The 21,458-nt window shown below is 42.5% G+C and overlaps 1 protein-coding gene across 1 annotated transcript in view; it reads left to right on the forward strand.

Annotated features, from left to right (window-relative positions):
- Positions 1-19,092, forward strand: part of PREB (prolactin regulatory element binding) — a 97,500-nt gene extending 78,408 nt beyond the window's left edge. The window contains exons 9-10 of the transcript XR_015051171.1: positions 3,265-4,153; positions 17,122-19,092. The gene's annotated coding sequence lies outside the window, so the exon portion shown is untranslated. The remainder of the gene's footprint in view (positions 1-3,264; positions 4,154-17,121) is intronic.
- The last annotated feature ends 2,366 nt before the right edge of the window (positions 19,093-21,458 follow it).

Consider the following 21,458-nt stretch of genomic DNA (forward strand, 5'->3'; position numbering starts at 1 on the left):
TGTTAAAATGAGGGAGCCTGAAAAATCTCATCAATGTCCAATAAAAATTCGTAAGGTTTAATAAAACCCGTCAGAGCACACACAAATCAAGCATTATGTTGCGTTAATAAAGTGTTACGTCATGTAAACTACGAAAAAAATAGCGTGACAATTTTTTGGTGAAACAATCCGACCGTGTAACTAATCAGCTCGTTCTGATATAACCGTGGCGGAGGCTGACATGGATAAGAGGTGTCGAGTTAATGTTTTTAATTGTGTATTGAATGCGTTTCCCAATCATGCTGTTCATCTTTTAAGAGTACTTTAAATGTGCGTTTCCCAATCAGCCCGTTACCGGATTTTGTTGCAGGTTGTGACCACATTGTAGTCATTCTTGCTAAACGTGTTTGACCACAAAATTACTCTTACGTGGCCAAAGAATAAAATTTCAACACTTCTGAAACAGGTGAAGCAAATTTGATGTCACTCTAGGACGATCCTATGGCTTAAAATGTGCAGAACTCGCTTTAAAAGCAACAGGGTTAATAAATAATGTAGATGGGGACAGGGAAGAGAACAAGAATAACGAGAAATTTCAAAGAACATGCAGTCTTGAGAAAACAGGACGTGGGCGGGGGTTAGAGAGCAGCAAATTTGATTGGTCAAGATGGTGGAAAATTCCATATTTTGTCCGGGCAGGGTCAGCGAGCAACAAATTTGATTGGTCGAGATGGTGGAAAATATAATAATTTGTCCGGCCGCGGTCAGCGAGTAACAAATTTGATTGGTCGAGATGGTGGAAAATATCATATTTTGTCCGGCCGCGGTCAGCGAGTAACAAATTTGATTGGTCGAGATGGTGGAAAATATCATAATATTTTGTCCGGCCGCGGTCAGCGAGTAACAAATTTGATTGGTCGAGATGGTGTAAAATACCATAATATTTTGTCCAACTACTGCAAAACGAAAGGTTTTGAAAGTGCCAAAAAGGCTATTTGTGTTCCACCAAGTCAAAGTGTATAACTAAATTGAAATAAAATTAAGATTTTAGGAGTTATAGGAAAAATTATTTTTGCAAGTTTATAGTCGTTGACACAGCATCTTTTACACCACCTTACATTAGCATACGTGGCAAGTGGGAGGTGACAATAAACGGGTTGGTGGGAATCAAAATCGGGTTAGTTGGTTAGTTATTAATTAATTAAGCCTGATCAGATCTGATACTGCTGTGGAATTCTGGTGGATGGTGACGGAGCCTTCGGTGAGAAAAAGCTCTTGACGTCACACAGCCAATTGACTTGAGAGATGCATTGCATATCAGCTGCAGGTTGCTACAGGTGTGTGTGTGTGTGTGTGTGTGTGTGTGTGTGTGTGTGTGTGTGTGTGTGTGTGTGTGTGTGTGTGTGTGTGTGTGTGTGTGTGTGTGTGTGTGTGTGTGTGTGTGTGTGTGTGTGTGTGTGTGTGTGTTCCATTACCAATCAGCCTGGAGAGTGCTTGCCAAGTGGCTTAAGCACTCCAACGAAACGCTGGCTGCTTGGTAACTGAACAGACTCCACATGTGTTTCCTTATCAATAAGCTTGCTATCGCTTGCCAAGCCAGCGTTCCTTATCAAGTGTCGAATAGAATGCTTGCTTGAGTGCTTAAGCCACTTGGTGATCGTTCCACAAGAAACTTGGTAACTGAGCGGATCTCAGGTCCATCGGTCATGTGTCAATTCCTGCAAGTTGAATGGAATGGAAACATTGCGTTTTTCAATTGATGGTACTTTCCATCCCATATGGGTTTTGACGATACCAAAACGGATCTGCAGGTTTTCAGAAACTAAATGGTCAAACCCGTGAATTGTGGGTCACTTGCCATCTATGTATTAGTTCTTCATGCCTGGTGTTTGTGTCCTTTATGATGTCGCTAAAAACAGTAGGTTTCCTGTTTGGAATGATTTTCAATTTTGTTTAACAGCCAGACAGGTAGACAAACGAGAATAATTATCTCACTCCTCTCTATGCATGTGCTATCAAGACAAATTCAGAGCCAAAGTACTGTCCTGTTAAACTGCAGGTTCGTTTCCCAATTCATGTTCAGATTCGTCTTCAAAATACAACATTCAATTGAAATGAAGACATTCCTTCAGCATTAACTGACGTTTGTGGACAGATAGACAAAGTGAATCAATTGCTTTATCCCACCTTTCACTTCATGAGCGTGGAGTAAATATGTGACAGAGAAACCCAATCAGTACGCTTAACTGAGACATCACGGTTTCAATGGCTATTCTTAGTCTATTCTTACGTGGCAGGAGCAGACTCAGGCAGGAACACAGGACAAACAGGAGAGTTGACAGTGGTGTGTTGTGGAAGTGCATGCGATTCCCCTATGGTGAGAATTGGGAGGCACAGTGCTAGCTCGGCAGAGACGCCAATGTTGCTTCGCAGAAGGCTATCATTGTTCAGACCCTTTTTCCTTGTAAATCCTTCTCAACCGGTTTGGCATTTCTTGTCTGACATGCATGGCATCTCTCTCAGGCTGCTGCGTCTCCCTTAGTCTCTTCACCATGGCATCTACCTGGATATCTCATGCGTGTACTCCCCGTGTCATTTATCCACAGCACTTCACCATGGCGTCTGCCTAGATCTCTTTACGGTGCCATGGGAGCTTCACTGCCTTTTATAGTCCGCCACCCCCTCTCCCCACCCGACCACTGTGGAGAAGTCTATCCCCTGCAAAGCAAGTTTCCCTCACGTGCTGCTGTTGCACTGAAGTCTCACACATCGACGCGTCATCTTGCCAGAGCATGTGTGGGGGCTCGCAGTTGGCTCACGTGGACACGTCATGTTAAGGTGTAGTTCTATGGTGTGAAAGGACAATGTGGGTGATTTGAGAGTAAAGCATAGAGAGTTCATAAAACACCTGACCCCAAGTACTATTCAAGTATATAATTCAATCGAAATAAAATAATAATTTTAATAGTCATAGAAAACAAATCCGGAAGTGTAGCGCCGTTGATGCAGTGTCTTGTACACCACCTGAAAAAAAAAAAACACATCCAAGTACTGCAAAACTGGAAGTTTTTGGAAGTGACAAGAAGGCAATTTGTGTTCTACAGGGTTCCAATATATAAATAAATTGAAATAAAAAAAGATATTAAAGGTTGTATAAAAATAAATTCCAGAAGTTTATCGCCATTGATGCAGTGTCTATTACACCACCTTATTTAACACATTACATGAGTTCTTTGTGCCTGTTGCTTTCACTTTATTTTTACACTTTTTTTTTTTTGTGTGCAGAGTCAAAGCCCGGGGAAGAGTGAGAACAGACCCAATCAGGATGCAACAGAACGAAAGGAGCAAGAGAAAGAGAGGGTGAGGATGTCAACATTAGGGGTTGATAAAATAGAGGGAGACTTGGATGAATAATTCAGAGATGTGGGGAATGAGGGGTAAGGGAGGACACATGGGGTGGACAAGATAAGTACAGAGGCAAACACTCAAGAAGGAAAAAGCAAAATTTGGGAGGAGGGACTGGAGTGAGGGTTAAAGAGGGAAGAAAAGGTTATGGTTTTGGATTGGGGTTGATTTGAGATAGTGCTGAACAGCTGTCTTGAAGACCTGGAGGGAAGAACATCTTTGTTCTTTGTTTGTTCAACGGTTATAAGAACACTTGATTTTTTTCGACTTTTTGACATTTCTCCTTGTTCATTCAAATTCTTGATTTTTCTTTTCGTTTATCTCTTTTACTTTTTATTTCTCTTTCTTTATCTATCTGTCGAGGGAGAAATGAATTCTTGCATAAATTTTTCTGTTTGGCTCATTGGGCTTCACCTGGATGGATTTGAGGGTTGTGGAGGAGCAGCTCCTATCCAGGAGAATTCTATGATGGTTCCTTCTGATGACTCCATCTTTGCTTTTTTCTTATTGGGGTTCTGTCTGTTGACTTTAATGCAGTATTTGGTCTTTCATTTGATTCCATAGGTGGGAAAAAGAGGAATGAATGAGTGGAGATGAGTAGTCATCCTGGATTTAAGTAGTTTCACCAGAAGGTTGATGGTGGTCTGTGCGTGCTCTGCAGAAGAGGGGGGGGGGGCGAGGGGGGACAAATCACGGAAAGAGCAGAGGGTGTAAGACCAGAACAGAGGCGGGAGAAGACAGAGACCACCGACATGTTTGTGATGCTAAGGTGACTAAACCGAAATCCAATGCCTCCTTTCTGTTTTTTTGAAACTTTCATGGTGCGGTCGGTGTTCATGTTTGGAGCGATTTTCAATTTTGTTTGACTGACAGACATATGCCAGATAGATGCAATATTGCTTCACTGAGCTGTTCGTGATCAGGATGAGACTCCATACAATTTACCAAATTCAGTGCCAAAGTACTGCTAAATCAAAACAAAGACTAATTACTGCAGCATAGTCCCAAAAAGAAAGTCAGACATAACAATACATGTGCGTGCACACACACACACACACACACACACACACACACACACACACACACACACACACACACACACACACACACACACACACACACACACACACACACACACACACACACACACACACACACACACACACACACACACACACACACACACACACACGCACGCACTGATGAGCCAAAACATTATGACCACCTGCATAATATGCTGTTGGTCCTCCGTGTGCCGCCAAATCAGCGCCGATCCGCTCAGGCATGGACTCTATAAGACCCCTGAAGGTGTCCTGTGGTATCTGGCACCAAAACATTAGCAGCAGATCCTTCAAGTCCTGTAAGTTGCGTGGTGGAGCCGCCGTGGATCAGACTTGTTAGTCCAGCACATCCACAGATGCTCAATCGGATTGAGATCTGGAGAATGTGGAGGCCAGGGCAACATCGGGAACACTTCATCATGTTCCTCAAACCATTCCGCAACAATCTGTGCAGTGTGGCAGGGCGCATTATCCTGCTCAAAGAGGCCACTTTCATTAGGGAATACCATTGCCATGAAGGGGTGTACCTAGTCTGCAACGATGTTTAGGTAGGTGACACGTGTCAAGTCGACGTCCACATGAATGGCCGGACCCAGGGTTTCCCAGCAGAACATTTCCCAGAGCATCACACTCCCTCCACTGGCTTGTCTTCCCACAGTGCATCCTGGTGCCATCATTCCCCAGGTAAATGGCGCACACGTACACGGCCATCCACGTGATCTAAAAGAAAATGGGACTCATCGGACCAGAGGTTCTTCTTCCACTGCTCCAAGGTCCAGTTCCGACGCTCGCATGCCCATTGTAGGTGCTTTCAACGGTGGACAGGGGTCATCATGGGCACTCTGACCGATCTGTGGCTACGCAGCCCCATACGCAGCATGGTGCGATGCAGTGTGGATTGTGACGCATTCCTCCCGTGACCACCATTAACATTTTCTGTGACTTGTTCCACAGTAGACCTTCTGTCGGTTCGGACCAGACGGGATAGCCTTCGTTGCCCTCGCGCATCGATGAGCCTTTGGCGCCCAACACCCTGTCGCCGGTTTGTGGTTTGTCCCCTCCTCGGATCACTGATGGTAGGTACTCACTACTGCTGACCGGGAGCACCCCACAAGCCTTGCCATTTTAGAGATGCTCTGACCGAGTCATCTGACCATAACAATTTGGCCCTTGTCAAAGTCCCTCAGGTTTTTACTCCTACCCATTTCTCCTACCCATTTCCCCTGCATCCAACACATCGACTTCAAGAACTGACGATTCACTTGCTGCCGAATATATCCCATCCCTTGACAGGTGTCAATGTAACAAGATGATCAATGTTATTCACTTCACCTGTCAGTGGTCATAATATTTTGGTTCATCAGTGTACATGCACACACACACACACATATATATACATACATGCACGGTTGCTTAAATACATACATACAAACATCCATCCACGTATACATACATACATACACACATACAAACATCCATCCACACATACATACATACACGTGTACGTACGTACATACATACATATACATACATCCACACAGACACATACATACATACACATGCACACACATACACATACATACATGCACAGTTGCACACGTACATACAAACATCCATCCATCCATGTATACATACATACATACATATATACACATATACATACACACATACAGACACATACACACATACATACATGAATACATACATACATACATACATACATACATACATACATACATACATACATACATCCAGCCACACATACATACATACAAACATCCATCCAGCCACACATACATACGTACATACATACACACAAACACATACATATATACCCACATAAACATACATACACACATACATACATTATTATATATATATATACACACACGTACATACATGCATATACATACACATATACATATATAAACACAAAGACAGATGTATGATGTTTTGGTAAGTACTTTCAAAAGCTATTTTATTTGAAGTTATAACCTTCACTTCTAAGCAATTTACTGACTTCCTAACAGAAGTTCATGTTCTGATTCACGTTGTCCAGTATTCAAAATATAACTCAATTGAAGTAGTTCCTGGATCATGGACCGACAAAGTGAACCAAATGCCGAACCCCGCTTTGCGCTTCACGTGTGGGGTAATAATGGCCTTTCCTGGGTCTGTCTCTCCATCTCTGCTTTCTCCTTATTCACAATTCACGGACAACTTCCCACTCTCCACCCAACAGCCACCACCCCCCACCCTGCCTCACCTGCTGCTTTCCCGTTGCACAAACACAGACAGCCACAAATGCCAAAACAAAATCTAGATAATGCTCAAACTACTTTTTAAACCAAACCAACCGCCAAGAAGCAGGTGGTGCTTTATCTCACTGCCTTTTGTTCGAAACACGTGCACCATGTGAAAAAGTAGTTAGTTACCAGGCACCTGGAGAGTTAAGATACCACACCCCTCCTTCCAGGTATCAAATAAACCACAGGATTACTCCATATCCAACAAATATACTAATTTCCCATGGATTTCTAGCTCCCTAACAGGGCAGGGCATGTCATGCTTTCCACCTGAGTCTCACCCCCGATGAACAGGTGGCCTGTTACCCCAGTTTGTTTTTTGTTCAAGTTAAATATATATATATATATATATATATATATATACAGCTCTGGAAAAAATTAAGAGACCACTGCAAAATTATCAGTTTTTCTGCTTTTACTATTTATAGGTTTGTGTTTGAGTAAAATTAACAGTTTTGTTTTATTCTATAAACTACTGACAACATTTCTCCCAAATTCCGAATAAAAATATTGTCATTTAGAGCATTTATTTGTAGAAAATGACAACTGGTCAAAATAACAACAAAGATTCAGTGTTTTCAGACCTCAAATAATACAAACAAAACAAGTTCATATTCATTTTTATACAACACAATACTAATGTTTTAACTTAGGAAGAGTTCAGAAATCAATATTTTGTAGAATAACCCTGATTTTCAATCACAGCTTTCATGCGTCTTGGCATGCTCTCCACCAGTCTTTCACATTGCTGTTGGGTGACTTTATCCCACTCCTGGCGCAAAAATTCAAGCAGCTCGGCTTTGTTTGATGGCTTGTGACCATCCATCTTCCTCTTGATCACATTCCAGAGGTTTTCAATGGGGTTCAGGTCTGGAGATTGGGCTGGTCATGACAGGGTCTTGATCTGATGGTCCTCCATCCACACCTTGATTGACCTGGCTGTGTGGCATGGAGCATTGTCCTGCTGGAAAAACCAATCCTCAGAGTTGGGGAACATTGTCAGAGCAGAAGGAAGCAAGTGTTCTTCCAGGACAACCTTGTACGTGGCTTGATTCATGAGTCCTTCACAAAGACAAATCTGCCCGATTCCAGCCTTGCTGAAGCACCCCCAGATCATCACCGATCCTCCACCAAATTTCACAGTGGGTGTGAGACACTGTGGTTTGTTGGCCTCTCCAGGTCTCCGTCTAACCATTAGACGACCAGGTCTTGGGCAAAGCTGAAAATTGGACTCATCAGAGAAGATGACCTTACTCCAGTCCTCTACGGTCCAATCCTCATGGTCTTTCGCAAACCTCAGCCTGGCTCTTCTTTGCTTCTCATTGATGAAGGGCTTTTTTTCTGGCTTTGCACGACTTTCAGCCCTGCCCCGAGGAGCCTGTTTCGAACCGTCCTCACCGTGCACTTCACTTTATTTTTATTCAGCTTTATTTTTACAAGACAGGTAGCAGCACCTTTTCAGCTTCTTGCCTCAGTGCAAATACCTATCTCTCTGTGAGATGATCTTCCATCCTCCAAAAGGAGGTGCAGACATTCTACACAATGAAAATTCCGGCTTCACCTGCAAGTGGTCTGTCCAGTGTGACCACTCCTTGGCTTTTTTCACAAGATCTTGGCTATTCGTTGTTCACCTTGGCGTCTTGGTTTTCGATAGGTTTTCTTGGCGTATAGGTTTTCTATTATCATCGCTTTTCTGAAACCTTGTGAATTCTTGGCTTTTTTCATTGGCTCACCTTGGCATTTATGAAAATGAGGAGTGGTCACACAGACTGTGTCCCTTTATTTTAGATTTTCTTTTCTTCTCCCACCCCCCCCCTCCCTTCCCAACACAAGAGTAGTCTTTCTCCAACACCCTGACTGCCAAGAATTTCTCCCTTCAGGATTCAACTCATGTGGCCGTTCAACAGCCCGTTGGGTGAGAGCAACAGCATATCGCTCAAGGCTTACCTTCCTCTTGCCTCCAGACCCTACAAAACGAGCGACTTCCACCACTAGCTTCGTAGGGTGGAGTTATGTCCCCGTGTTTGTTTTGTGTGTAATTGGTGGGTTGCTGCAGCAGTTAGAAATTAATGGGAAGGCATGTTACATGGGTAATGGATTAGCTGGAGCATTTACTTATGCAGATGATCTGACACTTGTCAGCATGTTTCTGCTCTTCATGAGATGGTGAATATTTGCATTGATTATCCATCCATCCATCCATTGGGATCATACTCTGTGCAGAGCGTTGGTGCTGCCTAAAGGCCCAGTCACACCTTGACGTTTTAGCCAGCTTATGCCGATTTTTGGAAAATTTATCTAAAACGCTGGTACACGTCGAATACGTTATGGGTAAGTTTTGATAACATTGAGAGCACGCTGAAAAACACTGCCATACGTCGTTGTACGCTGGCTTTAAACGTTGTACTTTTCGGTTGTCCTCCAATTTTCCATGCTTGAAATTTTAAGATGTATGCCAGCGTATGACTCACACGTTCCGCATAACGCTGGCCATAGGTTGTCGGCACGTCACACGATTGTTGACACACGTTACTTGTAAGTTACTCATAAGTCGAAACACGTCGAGGTAATGTTTAGCGTCAGTGTTCCAGACTCCATGGGTTTTTTTTTTTTCTTGGGCATGACGGTGATGTTGACACTTCGATTTATAGTGCGGTTATAATATAATTAATAGGCTGCCGCTCAACGATTTAAATCATAACCGCACTGTACACTGAACACAGTCATACCGAAGAAAAAAAAAACAACCGGGAGTCTGGAACACTGACGCTAACCATTACCTTGATGTGTTTCGACTTATGAGTACCTTTCAAGTAACGTGTGTCAACGATCGCATATCGTGCGTACAACTTATTCCCATCGCATGCAGAGCGTGTGTCATACGGCAAGTACATCATAAAATTTTCAACATGTTTAAAATTACAAGACGTACTCCACTTAATACGACATATGATAGCGTACTTTAGCGTTCTATTCACGCATACCAAACTTACCCATACCGTATTCGACGTGCGCCAGCGTTTTAGACGCATTTTTCAGAGGTCGGCATACGCTGGCAAGATTGCCAAGGTGTGACTGCGATGTTGACACTTCCATTTCTGCGGCGGTTATGATTTGAATCGTTGTGCGGCAGCCTTTTCATAACCTACGCCACGTCATCGTCGGCGATGCGTGCATCGTGCTATGCCTAAGTTAGACTATCGTTGGGCATAGGTTGTGAAGGCCGACAACAGGTTCAGCATTCGTTGGTATGTTATCTATAATGCAACGAAACGTTGTGTCCATTACTAATACGTTATGCATAAGACCAAGTCGTTATGAATACGTCCGAATCTTTAAAAAAAGCATCAAAAGTTCAACGTAAGCCAGCGTTTTACATACATTTTAATACGTTGCCATTGCTGCCTAAAACATCAAGGTGTGACTGGGCCTTAAGCAGTCTCCTTGTTTATTGGGCACAATCCTGGACGGGTTGCCACTCCGACACAGGATACCAGCAAGCTGGCACTCATTTTGCCGACCTCAGAAGGATGACAAGCAGAGTTAACCCCACCTGGTATTAATTTAACAGCTGAGTGGGATTTGAACTCAGGATCCTAGTAGTGCTGCAGAATGGTGGAAGGATTGTCAACTTTTGGTGAAAAGCATGAAACTTTGCATAGTTGTAGTGTTTTACCTACTGAACAATATTAGATATGGGGCCAACTGAATTTTTTCCAAGATGGCGGTCATTTTCAAAATGGCTGCCACAATGGGCAAAATTACCGATACCACCATATAAATGAATATATTTCCTATGATTGATTGGAAAATTGACCAGAAATGTGAAATGTCACTAACTTTTACCTTTCGTTTCACATGTTCATTTCTTAACCAAGATGGCTTTAAAATTTATAATGGCTGCTACATGATAAAATAATGACAAACATATGAACGTGTAATGTGGTAATTGTACCATGCACCACAGTTAACGTTCTTCCAGTTAATCTGTGTATATCGCACGCATTCATCCATTCATTCATCCTTCCTATCAGTATCTCCATATCACAGTGCATGCTGTTGTTAGTTGTAGAAGCTGTGGTGGTGGTGTTGTAATCAAAATACTAACAATGGCTAAATCCTTCAAGATTTTAGACCCCGGACAACGTCCAGAAACTCCTTCAACATCCAAATCATCATCGCTGATAGATTGGACAAAATGCATTTTGTGTCAAGAGACATCAAAAGAACTACTGCGATGCCCAGCTGATTCAAAGAGGACTTATATTGACATTGGTACACTTTATGATAATCTTGCAAGTAATTTGATAAGATTCAAAGAGCTTTAGTCTTCCAGATAATATAAACTTATCAAGGTTAGACAATGGAACAGGAGTTGCTTCAACTCTAAAGTCTAATGCAGCTCCATGCTGTTACAAAAATGCAAGGATAAGTACAACAATACCAAACTTCAACGGGTAGAAAACAGGAAAAGAGATGAGTGTGAAACCAAGAGACTCGCCAAAAAAGAAAGTCACTCGCTACAGCAGTGGTGGTGCAGCCAGAACATTGCAAGACACTTGCTTCTTTTGTGGTGAAAAATCAGAAAAACTCCATAAGGCAGACGGAGAAACTAGACAGAAATGTTCAGCGATGTGCAGAAATTGTGCGAGACCATATGTTAGTTGCCAAATTGAGCGCTGGAGATATGATGTCCCAAGATGCAATGTACTACAGCAATTGCTTAAAAACACTCTACAAGAAAGCAGTCAGTGAATTGCTCTGACAGTGGAGAAAGTTCTTCTGATAAACAACTGCATGGCATTGTCCTGGCGGAGCTGCTTTCGTATATTGGAGAATGACGTAGCACCGGTGTTCAAACTCGCAGATTTAAATCAGATGTACACTTCAAGACGAAATGACCTGGGAGCAGACATGTACTCGAGAACACGCGACCAGACTGAAAGAACGAATATTAGCCAACATACCAGACGTACAAGCCCACAAGCAAGGCAGGAACGTTCTTCTTGCTTTTCAGGATGACATAGGACTGGCACTAAACAGGGCATTTCAAAGTGACTGACGAGGAGGCCATCGTGTTGGCAAAGGCAGTTGAAATCGTTCGTAAGGACATTCTGAAGCTTGAAAAGTCTGTATTTGAGGAAATTCTCCAAGGAGTGTCAGCACCAATCAGTTTCTAAGTCTCTGACGACCCTCGTTGGGATGATAATGGGTGGATTAAACATAGTGCAGCAATCAAGCAATGCCACTGATACCCAGGCGATACTAACTGTCTTGCAGCTTGTACGCCAAAATGTCATAATTCGACGTCGTGAAGGATCCACCTCTCATTACCACAGTGTGGATCGTGAGACACCCCTGCCTATTTACGTCAGACTCCTCATCCGTGCCAGGACAAGAAAGCGTGAGGTAATTGACAATGTATGGCCTTGGGCTCTCCGTATCATATGACAGAGTACTTACCATTTCAAAGGATTTGGGTAATGAAGTTTGTGCAAGATATGAAGCAGAACATGTTGTCTGTCCTGCAAACTTACGCCATGGTCTATTCACCACACGTGCAGTTGATAACATAGACCACAATCCTACTTCCACGACCGCTCAAGGGGCATATCATGGCACAGGAATATCCCTCTTTCAGCACCCGAACAACGATGTCCATGGAGTAGAGAGAGACACAGAGATCCTCCGGCAAAGTGAGTCTAAAGAGAAGACCTTATCAGAATTGCCAGAGGAATACATCAGCATACCACCGGCTTCCCTACATACAAAAGAACCAACAGTACCAGAAGTTTCGGTTCTCCCACCTGCTTCATATGAAAGAATGTATGCAGCACTGCAGGACAATGCCAGGTGAGTTCAATATGTTCTAGTAGTAGGACCTCGCTTATTGTGCATCTGCCACTTATATTTATTTATATTTCGAATACTAGTAGATTATTGTGAATATGAACACTGAACTGTCGCACTGTTTATGCCTATATGCTTATTTCTTGTTGCTTTATCGGTGGCTCAGTCATGTGAAAGACATAGTCGAGTCTCATGATAACACTGCGCAAGATATGGAGGTCTTCTGGGCAGCATTTCATGCCAGCAACATAGAAAACGAGTCAGGAAACCCAACAGATATCAGCTCGCTGCTTCCACTCTTCGCAGAGAAATCAAATTCTCCTGCTATGATACGTCACACTATGAATATAACCAAGCAGAATGTTGAATTTCTAAATCCTGGTCAGACTCCTGTCATTGCTTTTGACCAGCCATTGTTTGCACTCGCAAAGCAGATCCAATGGAACTGGCCAACAACTTATGGAGAAGGCAAGATTGTAGTAGTGTTTGGGGGCCTTCATATAGAAATGGCTGCATTCAAAACTATCAGTGACTGGCTAGATGAAAGTGGATGGACCAGTGCTTTAGCAGAGGCTGGTGTAGCTTCTCCAGGCACAGCTGACTCTTTCCTCAAAGCATCCCACTTGACAAGGACAAGACATGCCCATCAGATTACGGCTAGTAGTCTATCCATCCTGATGCACAGAGCATATGACGAATATGGCAAGAGCTTGGCGGCTGATGAAATGCCACAAGCATTTGAGGCCTGGCGTAACAAGCGTATAGCTGAAAGTCCACAGTTTAATTACTGGTCTACAACATTGGAATTTGAGCTATGTAAGATCTTTTCGATCTTACATGGCACGAGTGATCGGAGAATTTAACGACTCTATGGAAAGCATCAGGGACAAACAGAGCAAGGGGCCGGATATCAAACACCATGAACAAGTGAAGTCTGTGCAGAGCACATTTGCCAAACAAGTGCATTCTCTCTATCATTCTATCGAGGAAATGGCTAACCCATTTAAAGAATGAACCAGTGATCTATTGGTTCTTGACACAAGAGATATTGTGGGAGACGAAGTAGTGACGACAATTCACCACATACAAACGCTTGGAAAGGAGCAGTATGCTACCTTTGTAAAGGAGCGCCTGGGCGACAGATCTAAGTCTGTTCAGCCTACTGAAGAAAAACAAGCTGCCATTGTTCAGCTGCCCTCAGTCTAAATTGAAGTCCAATGATCAGCAGCAGATTACATCGCTGAAGAAAACGTGCCCTCTTCTCACAGTTGGATGTGTCCTGTCAAGTCTGTGATGGAGACATTGAGGAGTTCTTTCGCCATGAAAATCAATGTTATCCACCATCATTGTCCAAATTTGGAGAGTTGCGGTCAGGGACAAAGGCTGACCTAGTCAAGTGCTTTGAGGAAACTTACCCTTCTCCACCAGAACAGGTTCCTGAGGTTGATGTCATTCTCCCAGATGGTGCTGCCATCTATCATTAACATGTTGAAACCAGGCCCTGTCAAAACCTTCCATGAATACTCCAAGTGCATTTTCCTGCCCTATATTCAGACCCAGCTTATGAAAGCCAGCAGAGTAGACATTGTCTGGGATGAATATATTCCAAATAGTCTTAAAGCAATGACGACGAAGAAGCGTGGAACAGGTACACGAAGACGTGTTCAACCAAATAGCAAGATCCCAGGAAACTGGGAAGGATTCCTCAAAGTCAGTGAAAACAAGAAAGAACTCTTTGCATTCTTAGCGCAACAATCGGTGACAATCCAAACTGAAAAGAAGGTCATCTCTACATTTGGCAAATCGACATTGCTGAATTCCCCAAGAGAAGACATCAGTCGCCTTTCTCCATGTGCACATGAAGAAGCCGACACTAGGCTACTACTTCATGCAGCAGACGCTGCTGCGAATGGATACCAGAAAGTCATGTTGCGTACTGTGGACACTGACGTGCTTGTCTTGGCAATATCATTGTTCAACCAAATGAACCTGAGTGAAATATGGGTATTATTTGGCACAGGAAAGAATTGCAGACTCATACCAGCACACACCATTGCCCATACCCTAGGTCCAGATAAATCTTTGTCTCTGCTCATGTTCCACGCCTTCACCGGTTGTGATCAGACGTCATTCTTTCTGAACCGAGGAAAGAAAACAGCATGGAACACAATGAAGGTTTTCACAGATGTCGTAGAAGCCTTTGCGACTCTTGGTAGAGTAAGTACCTCCTTCAGACGAGACATTGAAAGAACAAATGCAAACAATTGAACGGTTTGTTGTCATGTATGACCGGACAAGCTGCTGTAACAGTGTTGATGATGCCTGAAGAGTTATTTCCTCAAAAGGGGAGATCCATCGAGTTCATTCCACCTCCTTCAGCTGCACTGTGTCAACACGCAAAGCGGGCAGCATATCAGGCAGGGCATTGCTGGGGGCAGGCATTACTACTAGATCCTGCTGACTGGGGATGGTTTAAAGGGGCCTCACAGTTGTGAGAACCTCTGTGGACAACCCTGCCTGAAGCATCCAAATCGTGCAAAGAACTTAAGTGCGGCTGCAAAGTGGCAAGAGGATGCCTGCGCCAGTGCAAGTGTGTGAAGGCAGAGATGGCATGTACAACATATTGCAAGTGTCAGAGACTGAGCGTCAACATGATTAAGCAATATTAAGCATAATTTTGTGCCTCGAGGTAGATTGCTGTTTCTATATCCAACTAACAATGTACTGCTAAAAACCATTGCTGAATCTTGTTGCTATGCGATGACTTAGATCTATTATAACAAGATGAATGTGCACCATATTGATAGATGTTTCTCTTCAAAAACAAATCATAGTAAAGCCCATGCCTACATGTGATAGTAATAAAAGAATTATAATTTGAAGAAAACCTGACTTCATTAAGGATACATTAGCTTTTACAGTTATCCACTTAACAGTTGGGGAGATCCACCTCTCGAGAAATGGAGGTAAAAACGGTTATTTTTGTCTCGGTTAAAAAAGCGACCCTTTTTACCTCCTTTTCAGAGGAAGATCTCCTCAACTGCTTCAGCATGGTGGCCATCTTGGATTTCTGCACCATTTTTTAAATTGTTGCATTGTTGAAATATTCAAACATCAGTATAGAAACAAATTATGCAATATCACGGTTAAAGAGCATGGAAAAAAATGAAATTAGTACATTTGAATATTATAAACAAGTCAAAAAGCAGTTTTTTTACTCAGTGGTGGCCATTTTGAATTTGGTGGCCATCTTGGAAAGAAACTGAAATGGCCCCATATCAACAAATGTTCAGCACATTGAAAGCTACATCTGTGCCAATTTTCATGCTTTTCACCGAAAATGCACAATTTGTCTTATGTGGCACAATTCTGCAGCACTATAGGATCCCAAGTCCACCACCCTAACCATTAAGCCAACACCAGACTAATTTCCTTGTCCAAAAGGCAACAATAGCTCTTACTTAAAGGTCAAACACAATCACAGAAGCGAATTGATACCTTCTCACAAAACACAAAGCATGTTCCGATATATATATATCGATAGCAGAGGTATCGATCAACCCCATTAGAGAATGAGATAAACGTGGAGTTTCAATATTCCGTGTTATTCATTCTTTGGAATGTATAATGATTTGTCATGCCTATTGGCTGCTTCACTATTTGATATTTAATCTAATGAAAAGTCAATTGATTGTGTTTAGTTATAATGGTAAGGATGTAATGGATGAAGATGAATGGGAAGTTGATTTATGGAGTCTCTTAAGTCATTAAACTCTGTCATTGTTTTCAGTGTTTATTGCTAAATATAGTACCATACAAAGTGGTGTATGATTAACGTTATTAATTTGTAGTAATACTGTTATGGAGCCGGGTATCGGCCGCGGGCACGACCGCGAGATGGAGCAGCAAGTCAGCCCGACCGATCGCCCGGAATGTATAGGTCTCGCCCCGGAGCCGACGGGTCCTGACTGGACTGAAGTTCGCCAATGGATAGACCACGTGGGGAAGGGTCGATTGCCAATTTCAGCTTACCGAAATACCTATGTGGTCCAACTACCGGGGAAATTCACCCTCGACGGAACTTGTACGAAAACGAGCCGCTTAGCGCGCTCGTTCCATGTGCGATTCCGAGCGGTTTAATCGCCAAGAACCGTCAGTCCCGATTATCCTGTTACAACGGCAATGGCCAGCTAATCCCCAACACGCAGCATGCGAAGCCAATGGAGGAAAGGACGAGGACGAGCTAGAACATTCAACAAATGGGATATTTATTTACAATAGGGAAAGGGGAAACACAGAGCAGAACTAAACCGACTATTAATAAATGCAATGCAAATATATACAGCACAGGCACTTAACAGTTTTACTACTTAGAGGATGGGCCTAGGGACACACACACTCACACTCACACTCACACTCACACTCACACTCACACTCACACTCACACTCACACTCACACTCACACTCACACTCACACACTCACACTAAGTGGTGGCTGATGCCTTTATTTTGGCCTTCAGCTCGGAGGATAGTAGAGCTGAGACCAGGGTCTATTTTGGACCTGTCCGCCTCGTGCGGTGTTCAGGATGACTCGATTCAGCGCCCGTCCCGGCCACCAAAACCTCGACTCCATTCACTCTGGAGACGGTGCGCAACCCTTCCGGCTCCAGCGGCGGATGGTCTTTCAGGAGGAGGAGGAGGAGGAGGAAGAAGATGTTCCAGACAGCAGCGGCAAGACCAGTCCAGGCCTTTGGAGACTTTGGAGACGCTCCAGCAAGATCAGCGCTCCTTCCTCGCTTCTCACTGGCTGGCTTCTCTCTCGCTTGCCTTTCGGTTCTCCTCTCTGGCTGGCTGGCTTGCTGTTCACTGCCCTCTGCTCCCTCACACTCGCTCTCTGGCTGGCTCCTTTTCTTCCCTTTATGCGCTCCGGTACGCTCACCCCTCCCCCTCCCTGGTGCGCAGGGAAACTCCCAGGGTGGGGGATTGTTGTTCTTTGGTGTAGCATCCTTCCAACTATCATTCTTGTTTACGCTGCAAGAATCTCAGGGTGGGGGAGTGTTGTTCTTCGGTGTAGCATCCTTCTAAAACTCCTAACTATTAAAATAAATCGCAGCGCATTCACATTGATTCACCCACTCGCCAAGGGAAGGAAGCTATCTATAAAACACATAATTACCGAAATAACTGAGCTTTAGGAACTTGGATGATGTGTGTGATCGTTTTCCAAATTCGTAACAATACTTTCAAGAAAAGTAATAATTAAATAAGTGTGAAAAAGGATATTGCATTGCTGTGTTGACTGACTGTCTGGACACAACTTTGAGGGTGTGGATCCATTGATGTTGAGTAATCCACTGATGTGGATCTGAGACTGGGGTTGTGGATCTGCCGTTTGGAGAGGTTCTCGGCTGAAAAGATCGAAACCTCTGATATAGTCTGTTGCAGTTTTTCCATGGTTCACAATTATATACTCACTTTTTGATAAATGTGTAGGCAGTGGTGAACAGCTAGGTATACGTATAATGTTTGCCATGGAAGTGTGGAAGATTCCATGGAAACCCAATTTTCTACCCCACCTCTCAGGTGGGATATAATCCGAGTTATGGTTTGCTCGACAATGTTTATCTTTTATAAATAATGATTTGTTTAAATTGTACTAATTACTTGTCAATTATTTCTGGCATGAGTCAGGTGGGTGCTCAGTATGTGATAGGAGGGATCATTAAGTTTTTTTTTATTTTTTATTTTTTTTTACAAGAAAAGTATGGGACGGAGTTTAAACAAATTAAAAGTAGACGGAAGGCATTAAAACAATAAGAGTTCCCCGATGAGGAAGTTTGATGCAGGATGAGGTCATTCGACACGTCAAAGCCTGTGCTATTATTACAAATCTAAGGATGTTCATCCATGCTATATCTTTCAATGCTGAGCATCAAGCAAAGAAGCAGCACATACCTTTAAAAAAAGGTCTTTGGTATGACTCGGCCAGGGATTCGAATCACTGATTTCCCAGACTCAGAGTGGACACTGTAACCCTAATGCCACTGAGGCTGGTATCATGGTGTGGAGGAGTAAAGTCATAAGGATAGTTGAACAGATTAAGGAATTAGACAAATTTTCACAATTTTGGTCATTGAATTCTGAACAAGGCAGAGTGTAAGAATCTGATATATAATTTTTGTATTTACATAAAAGGATTTTTGACATGTTCAGGACTTTTTTGTGGGGGATTCATTCTTTCAAGTGGATTTGTCAATAATTATGGCTTTAATTAAAAAATTTTCTTTGGATTTGGATTTGATTTGATTTAATTTATTGATTTAAACTTGTTTTCACATTTGACCGAATGTATTTGTACTTTTTATGAAGTGAATAAAGACAAAATGAACGAGAAAGCATCTGAAAATGCAAAGCTGGTCCACTTTGTATTCGGACTTCAGCATGCTAAACATGATGAAAACAGGTCAATACAAAACAATTTTTTTTTTTAACTTTTAGGTGACCGTGAGCTTGTGATCTCAAAAGAAATAGGCTTCAGTGACCCAAGATGCAACCCCTGTTCAAATTTCACGTCAATCGGATGAAAATTGAAATTTCATCTGACTTTGACCTTTTGACTAAAGTATTACATGGCAATTTTTTTTGCCAAGTATGTTGATCGCTTCCATTTGTCTGTCCACTCACCTTAAAATCGCCTACAGGTCACAATTTTAAACCTATCTTCATGAAACTTCACCAAATAGTAGAGTTGGTGGTCTGACAGAATCCTATTTATTTGAGGTCAAAAGGTCAACAACTTAAAAAAAAATTTAATCCTCAATTTTCATCTGATTTGCTTTAAATTTGAAGAGGATTTGCACATCGGGTCAATGAATTCAACCAACTATTACTATTTGTCAGCAAAGGCCAAAAATCAATCTTACGTGCAATTCCTAAAATCCTCAATTTTCATCCGATTGACTTGAAATTTGAAGAGGATTTGCATATCAGGTCACTGAATTCAACCACCAATTATTTTTGAGGTCAATATACACCAAAGGTCAACGACTTAGGTGGAATTTCAAAAATCACTTTCTCCCAATGAATTGAAATTTGAAGAGGATTTGTATTTCAGGTCACTGAATTCAATCACAAATTATTTTTAAGGTCAAAATGTCAACATCGGCATAATTTTGAAAATTGATAGGGCAAATTTATATATATATATATAAATATATTAATATATAATATATATTAATATAATATATAAGCCTGGTGTTGGCACAGTGGTTAGGGCAGTGGCTTGGGACCTAAAAGGTCCTGAGTTCAAGCCCCATTGGGCCACTGTATATATATATATATATATATATATATATATATATATATATATATATATTTATATATATTTATATATTTATTTATTTATATATATATTTATGTATTTATATTTATATATTTATTTATATATATATATATTTATTTATTTATATATTTATTTATATATATTTATTTATTTATTTATATATTTATTTATATATTTATTTATATATATATATATATTTATTTATATATCGTATAACACCAGGGGGTTGACTCAGCCTGTCATCCTTCCGAGGTCGGCGAAATGAGTACCAGTGTACTGGGCCCGGTGTATGTCCCGGTTAGAATAGGTGTACCATATTCCTGTGTGTCGTAAGAGGTGACCAGGGTTGCGTCAGGAAGGGCATCCGGCATAAAAACCGATGCCAAATCATTATGCGGACAACAAAACGAATTTCTATACTGGATCGGTCGAGGCCCGGGTTACCAACGACCGCCACCAGTAGCGGTGGTCAGCAGGGTACCAGTTATCAGTGGAAATTGTGCTACTGCTGGGCGAAGACGGGGAAGGTGAGTCCGGAGGCAGTGGGAGAGGGGGAAGAGTAGAAGTGTGGAGGTGAGAGTTGGAACTCTTAATGTTGGGACTATGACTGGCAAAGGGTGAGAGTTGGCTGATATGATGGAGAGAAGAAAGGTGGACATGCTGTGTGTACAAGAGACCAAGTGGATGGGGAGCAAGGCTCCATTGCCAGCATTGGAGGTTGTTTCAAACTGTTATAGCATGGTGTCGGGGAAATCCTGAAGGAAGATTATGTCAAGAGGGTATTGGAGGAAAGGAGAGTGTCTGACCGAGTGATGAGTGTGAAGTTGGAAATTGAAGGGGTGATGGTGAATGTCATCAGTGCATATGCCCCGCATATGGGGTGTGAGATGGAGTATAAAGAATATTTCTGGAGTGAGTTGGATGAAGGGGTGGAGAGTGTATCCAAGGATGAAAGAGTGGTGATTGGAGCAGACTTCAATGGGCATGTTGGGGAAGGGAAGAAAGAGGATGAGGAGGTGATGGGAAGGTACGGTCTCAACAAGAGAAATGTGGAAGGGCAAATGGTGGTAGAGTTTGCAAAAAGAATGGAAATGGCAGTGGTAAATACATATTTCAAGAAGAAGGAGGAACACGGTGACATACAAGAGTGGAGGAAAGTGCACACAGGTGGATTACATCGAAAGCAGGAGATGCAACCTGAAAGAGATTAGAGAATGTCATGTGGTAGCAGGGGAGAGTGCAGCTCGACAGCATCGATTGTTGGTCTGCAGGATGATTTTGGAGGTGAGGTTGAGGAAGAGAGTGAGGGCTGAACCAAGGACCAGATGGTGGAAGCTGAAGGAGGAAGACTGTTGCATGGAATTTAGGGAGGAGGCGAGACAGGTGTTGGATGGTGGTAAAGATGAGTGGGATGATTGGGCAACTACAGCAGAAGTGGTGAGGGAGATAGCTCGGAAGGTACTTGGTGTGACATCTGGACAGAGGAAGGAAGATAAGGAGACTTGGTGGTGGAAC

The sequence above is a fragment of the Eptatretus burgeri genome, chromosome 14 (genome assembly GCF_056783735.1).
Source record: "Eptatretus burgeri isolate ZD-2024b chromosome 14, Ebu_testis_v1, whole genome shotgun sequence".
NCBI classification, from domain to species: Eukaryota; Metazoa; Chordata; class Myxini; order Myxiniformes; family Myxinidae; genus Eptatretus; species Eptatretus burgeri.